Genomic DNA, 7,000 nt, shown 5'->3' on the forward strand with positions numbered 1-7,000 from the left:
TAGCCGAGCAGAGACCAAGACGTGCCCTACCCCGGAGCCTGACCCCCTAGGTGTGCTCCTTTGAGGAACATCTGGGACCCCCAGCACACCTAGGGACCATCCTTGCCGGCTTTCTGGGGGCTCTCAGAAATGAGGGCCCCCCAGGAGGTCGGCAACGATGGTGGGGAGTGTGGGAAGTCTGGCGGTTGGAGGGGCGGGTGGGGGGCAGTGGGGGCTGGGTGGGGGGATGCTCGGCAGGAGGAAGTGGTCCCACGAGGTTTGGAGGACGATAGTCAGGAGTCACAGCGCAGAATTACAGACCCAATGAGGAACCCAAATTTACGCCAATTGATCTATTCCCCCCCTTTAATTGGTATCTCCTGGGGCTTTTTTCCTTTTTTTTTTTTTGATCCCTCCTTAGCTTTTTACGCGCTCACACATCAAATTAAACGTACTCCCGTCCCACGTAACAGGGGAGCAGAGACAAAGTAGTGCCACACAAGCCGCCACCACCACGGCCGCCGCGGCCAAGCCGCACGTCCTGCTCTCTGCCATTTATCGTCCCGATTTGGTTTTTGTTTTTATCTGTCCCTGTCGCTTGGGTTGAGTCGAGAGTGGGGCCTCCGTGGGGCGCTGGCCACTGGGCCCCACGGAGAAGCCTGAGGGAAAGGAGTGGGCCGCTGCCCGGCCTGGCCTTTGGGGACAGTGGCTGGTCCCCAGAGGTCCTGAGGGGCGGAGGAGGGGGTGGGGAGGCGTCTCCTCAGTGTCCGGAAGGTGCTCGGAGGCCATCAGGAAGGGGTCCCCGGCCGGCCCCGGCTGGCTGGGGGGGAAGGGGCTGCAGGTGTGTGAGTTGGGCTCCATCGGGCTGGAGCAGGTGGTCGCCTTCCGTGCACTTGGGGGGCCCTCCCCTCGCCCCTCGGTGACAGCTTGCCCGCCTGCTCAGCACCCTGTCTTGTCCCCAGGAGGCTCAGAGCTCTGCAGGGCTTCCGGGGGTCCAGGCAGGGTGAGGTCGGGGAGTCGGGGAGGTCAGGAGGGTGCAGGCCCCGCAGAGCGGGAGAGCTGCGACGGCGGTCTGTCGACGGGGGTTGCTCGGGCCCCGAGGCCCAAGGGTCTGGCGGTACCGAACCAGCCACCATCTCGGCGCCTAGGGCTGTGGCAGGGATCTGGGCGGCTGGGAGGTTTACCTCACCCCCGCTTTTGCCCCCAGCTCAGCCCCCCTGCACGACAGCCTGACTAGCATTCTAGAGGCCCGAGGCTTCTGGGCCCCAGTAGCGGGGCTGGCATGACCCTGGGGGCGGTACATGTCAGCCCAACAGCGGCTCAGAGGGGCCTTCGGCAGGCGTCCCAGGAATGGGCCATTCGGAACATTGGACAGAGCTGAAACGAGCCAAATTGTTGTAATTGGGACGCGGACAGATTGGCCTGAGATCCAAAAAGACTCGGAGGCACCCCAAATTTCCTGCCCATCCTGCCGGACGCCCATCCCACCCAGTGTTACCTTCTGCCTCTCGTGGGGTGGGCTCTCCAGGACCGTCTGCCGACGCTCCCCTGTGTCCCCCAGCAAGCAGCTCCTGCAGGGTCCCCAACCATCCCGACCCGGGCCCCCATCTGACTTCCCGAGCCCCAACTGTGGCCGTCCATTTTCTCTCCCCCCTCAACTGTCTTCAGCGGGACCTCCTCTTGGGTCCCCCCCACCATCGCCTGAAGACCCCCCACGTGCCCCGCACCGAATGTCACCTCACCCACTGTTGTGGTCCATCTGGCAGTGGCCGTGCGGGCCTCCACTCGACCCCTTTAACATGCTGATATTTCTGGCAAAATTCATTGCTTGGGTTTTGTCTTTAACATTTATCGCTCGCAATCCCAATAAAGCATTCAAATTTACCTGGTTCCGAGTCCTCTGCTCTTTCACGTGCCTGTGGGGTCAGGTGGGGGGATGGGGGTGCCTGGGGTTTCGGGCTCTGCTGCCTCAGGGGACGCGTGGCCAGGGAGGACAGCCCAAGAGCCTGCACCCTCTCAGCAGTGACCGCGGCCACCTGCTTGGGGCCAGCGGCTCTGGGACAATCTCAGGCACCAAGTCCTCAAACACTGGGGTGCCCTGTGGCAGCAGGGGCCCCCGGGACATGGTTTCCAGGACAAGTGAAGCACCTTCACTGCCAATCCCAGGGACAGGGGTGGGTGCTGGGGGCCCACCAGGTTCGGGAAGGTTCTGGAAACTAGCTATGGCTAGAGATGGGAATTCGTGTCACCTGCTGCCTGGTTGCACACAGACATGCTCAGCCTCCTCAGATGGAGGCTACGGCAGAAAGCCCCTCCGTTCCTCAGCCCTGCACCCCCCCAATGCTCTGCCCTCTGAGCTGAAGTTTAGGGTCCCCAGGCTGGCCTTTGTGAGGCTTGAAGCTTGAGCTGACTGCTTCCCCGCCCTGCCGCGCAGGCCCCGGGTCTGCAGGGGCACCGTGGTGGGTAGAGGGGTGGTGGGCTGGGCGGCATTCAGTGGCAGGCCCAGAGCTCTCTCTGGGTGGGAGGAAGGCCTCCCACCCTGAACCCCATCTTTCTTTCTATTTCTAATATTTTCTGTTTCCTGGCCTGGTGCTGGCCACAACAGGCTCGAAGCTAGGCCTCTGAGAGCCTGGGTGGTGTCGTCTCGGGTCCTGGCCATGTTGCCCACGCTCGCTGCACTGAAAACTCCAAGCAGGGTGACTGGGGGGGCTGCCTGGAGGAGGCAGGGTCCGCGTCCGAGGGTGAGGGAAAGAGCCAGTTGGATAGGGACACCGTGCCCATCTTCGGGCAGACTGAGGCCGATAGTGGTGAGGCTGGGGGCTCCGGGAGGGGGCCCCAGCAGTATGGCACAACCTGCAATGGACCCCCCTCCACCCAGGTCTCCCCACCCTGGAGACCAGGTCTGGGCGTTTCTCTCCCCAGCCTCGTGCACACTCTGCCCCCGAAGGTCCACAGAGCCCTGCCTGGCTCCCCTCCTGGGGTCCTTGGGTGCTGGACTCAAAGTCCCCTTTCCTCCCAGCTCTGGGCAAGCCATGCCCTCCCCAGCTGCCCCCACCTGCCATACCCAGCACCATCCCTCACAGCCTCCTCTCCCTCACTGCAGTGCAGCCCACCCGCACCCCTGCCTGTGCTGGCTTTCCCCAAGACCCTCCCCCTGCTGTCCTGCCTGAGCTCCTGACAGCTCTGCCAGTTAGCGTCTGACCCCGCTGCACCCCCAGGGCGGGCGCTGCCCTCGCCCCACTCTGCCTGGGCGGCCCAGCTGGGCTTGGTGCCCTTTCTCTGCTCTGTAAACCCCCAGCTCACTCCTGAGGGCTCCTTCCTTCCTTCACCCGTGTAGGCGAGCACCCCCATTTTGAGGGCACCCCAGGCTCAGTGTCATGGAGGGAATGTTGGAGCGCTTTTTGAAACAGACGGGTCTCAGAGAAAGTCATTTTGGAGTGCAGGCCTGAAGGCGGTGGGAGGCGTGGGGTTCTCCTGGAGGGAGGGGTGGAGAGGGGCCTCCCTCTGGGGAGAGTTCAGGGCAGGAATGAGGGCAGTATAGGCTATTGTCACTCAGGCAACAAACATTTACTGATTCCTGTGGGGGCTGGGCTGAATGGTGTTCCTCCAAAATACCATAGGTCCAGGTCCGCATCCCAGCCCTGGAGCCTGTGAACGCAGCCTTGTTTGGAAGAAGGGTCTCCGTGGGGGTCAGGGAGGGACAACTCACCCGAATTAGGGTGAGCCTCAGCCCAAACACAGGTGTCCCTGGGACAGGAGGGAAGGGGCGGGCCCGTGGGGGAGGGATGGAGGAGGCACGAGGGAGCCCCCCGAGGCTGGCAGGGGGCTTGGCCCTGGGACCCCTGCATTTCGGTCTGGAGAGCTGACTTTGGACTCCGGCCTCCAGAATAGGGAGAGAATGGATTCCGTCCTTCGAATGGCCCAGTTTGTGGTCACTTAGGAAAATTACGTGAGGAGACCCCTGCTCTGTCCTAGATCCTGTTCCTGGCACTGAGGCCACCACGGAGGTGGCCACTGGGGAGAAAAGCAGGTGCCGCGCCCGTCCCGGAGGACCCTCGGGTCTGCGGTCCCACCAGCCCAGGCTGCACCCAGTTCCTCCCTCCGCTGGCTCTTGCCAGTCTCCGCTGGCAACCACATGGGCCCTGGGTGGTCTTTGAAACCGCCAGAGCAGGCCCACTTCTGCCAAGTCCTCACGGGGAGCCCCAGGTCTAGGTGGACTCCCAAGCGTGTTTCTGCCTCGGGACCTTGGCATGGGCTGCCCCTGCCTGTGCCACTTTCCCGACCGTCGGTCTCCTTACTGTGAACTCTGTGGACTTGCACTCCCCTTGGGGAAGCCTGTACCCAGCGCCCTCTCACCGGGGCGATCAGGCTTGCGTGTCCCCCCACTATGCGCTTGACTAGGCTGACTGTGAGTGGTGGGCAGGAGAGGGGCTGTTTGCTGAGCTGGAGACACAGACTAACTTCCTGGGCGCCTGAACCCACTTGGGTCTCCGCTGGGCATTCTCACGGAGCTGCGAAGTGGCCTCTGCTGTGGCCTATCCAGCCCCCTCGCTGTCCTGCAGACCCTCACCCGCTCCAGGGTCCCCTGCCCTGCCCCCCTAACAATTCAGTCCATGGACAAATCCCACAGGTCTACCAGCCACTGGACCCTGCCGCCGTCCAGCTCTAGTCTTCCACAGGCTCTGCCAGCCGGAAGGGTGCCACTCTCGCCTTAGGGCCCTCCATGGCTCCCATGGGCCACAGGGCTGAGTGCAAACCACAGACCAGGCTTTCTCTGGGCCTTCAGCCCCGGCCCCTACAGTTCTTCTGTCCTTCGGCGACCCCCCCCCCCCCCCCCCTCCCCCGGCCCCCCCCCCCTCACACGGGCTAGATGCTCTCGCCTGGGCCGCAGGGCATCTGCTCTGACCCTGGTGAGCACCCCGCCAGCACACTCCACCCGCACAGCCACCTCCACCTGCCGCCGCCGGACGAGCTGGGCAGACACAGGTGCGCCATCACGGCCGCCCGCGGCTGGGTGCTCCCCACCCTGTCACAGCGCAGAGCTGGCCAGGAAAGCCCTGGAGAGTGCCGCGAAGGGCTCCGGCACACCCGCCTTTGGGGGCCCCGCAGCAGGCCGCAAGCCCTCTCCTTCCAAGAGGCTTCCTCGCCTCGGCCCGCCCGCCTGGCTCTGGCCCCTGGGCCTCATCCCCAGCAACCTGCGTCCGCCCGCCCTGCTGGCCGCAGCTCCCAGGGTCCCCGCTCCTCCCTGCCTGAGCCTGGCACTTGGCTGGTGCTCCCTCCCAGGTGTAGCCAGATCACGGGCCCTAGGACAGGCCGTCCGGGGGGCGGTCGGGGGGACCCGGCCTCTACCTGCTCAGCCCCTCTGGCCTGGGTGGGCGGTGGCCTTGGGCCTCCTAGCGCAGCCCTCAGCCTCTCTCCCTGCTCCCAGCCCCAGCCAGCCCAGGCCTCAGCCGGCCAGAAACCGAAGAGAAAATGCCTGTTTATGCCAGTTACGCCGAAAGCAAAACAGTTTGTGGTTTGTGACCCAAATTTTTTGCCTTTTTTTTCAGAACATAACAAAGCTGAAGACAACTCCCTCCCCCCGCCCCCCCAGGCAGACAGAAACGATCTGTTTACACTGGCCGCAAACATTCCTGCCCGCGGCCGGCCCTCTCCCCTAGGCCGTGCCCGCAGCGCTGAGCCCTGGAAGGGGCGCTGGGCCCGGTGAGGGGGAGACCGGAGGGGGCCACAGGCCGGGTCCGGGTGCTGCTGACTGGACCGTCCTGGGGCCCAGAGGATCGGGGTGTCTGTGTGTCCGGTTGGAGGGGCCTCCCCAGCAGCCCTGGGCAGGGAGGAGCCTGGATGCGTCCCCCGTGTTTCCTCCAATGCTACCCCCTAGTGCGCCCACATCTGCCCCCAGCCCCAGGTTCCCACCCCTTCTCACAGACACCGGGTCCCTGGGCCGTCACCCTCCTCCCCGCCTTCCTCCCTGCTCTTTCCTGTCCTGATGCCCAAGGCCCGTATCCCCTGGCCCAGCTCGGCCATGGAGCTGGCACCCACAGGCTGGGTAGGTGGGGTACAGGTGTAGAGCCCATGATTGCAGCCCAGACAGGAGGAAAGCAAGGTGGGGCTCCTTCTCCCAGGACTCGGTGGGGCCAGGCACACACTGGGAGCCCAGTGGTGGGGCCAGGCAGGCCTATGAGGTCCCTGGCCAGGAGAAGGGACTAGGCCCTTGTCCCATTCAGACCATCCTCAGGCCTGTCATATTCCTCTGGGGAGCCTTGAGTGCCCTGCAGCCTCACCAGTCCCGTCCTCTTGCCTTCTCCCTGCTCTTTCCCTCACGTCTCCTTTCTGTCTTGGCTCATTTCTGTACACTTGCTCTGGCCAGTGCCCCAGGTTGGGTACTATAGAACCAGAGCCCAAGAAGAGGGAGTCTTGTGGGCAAGGACTCCAATATTACGGGGGCACATCCCCAGACTCACTAGTGGGGATGAAGCAAAGATGTCCCAGCAGCTCCCACACCTGAGGAAGACAGCCAGACCGCCTCTGGATAGCACGCAGGGGCTAGCCGGATGTGGAGGGCTGGAAGGGCATTATAGGTGGAGGGAACAACAGCACGGCAGCGTTGGCATGACCTGTGTTTCTGCATGAGCAAGGCCCAGATCTGGGGGCATGGAGAAGGACACAAAGGCACACAGCGGCCACGGATCCCTGGGCCCTGAGTGCTGAGCCAAGAAGCTGAACTTGACTGTGGGAGAGCTCAGGGCAGCAGGGAAGGGTCTTTGAGGGGAGAAGGAGCCACTCCAATGTGCGTTCCAGAAAGATGGTCCAAGCCTGGGTCAGCTGTAACCAGAGGGTTAGCAGAAGTCCCTGCACGTGTGCCCTGGTGTGTGTGTTGGTGGTGCTGCGTCTCACCCCTCCCCCAGCCCCCGGGGGCAGGTCCCAGCTCCCCAGTGTGGGGGTGGGGGTGGACAAAGCAGCCCATCCTGCTGCAGGCCCTGGACAGAACCCCGTGCTGCTCCTGTGAAGCTGGCAACCCCCA

This window comes from Lontra canadensis, unplaced genomic scaffold, assembly GCF_010015895.1.
Source record: "Lontra canadensis isolate GAN:19392208 unplaced genomic scaffold, GSC_riverotter_1.0 scaffold66, whole genome shotgun sequence".
Lineage (NCBI taxonomy): Eukaryota > Metazoa > Chordata > Mammalia > Carnivora > Mustelidae > Lontra > Lontra canadensis.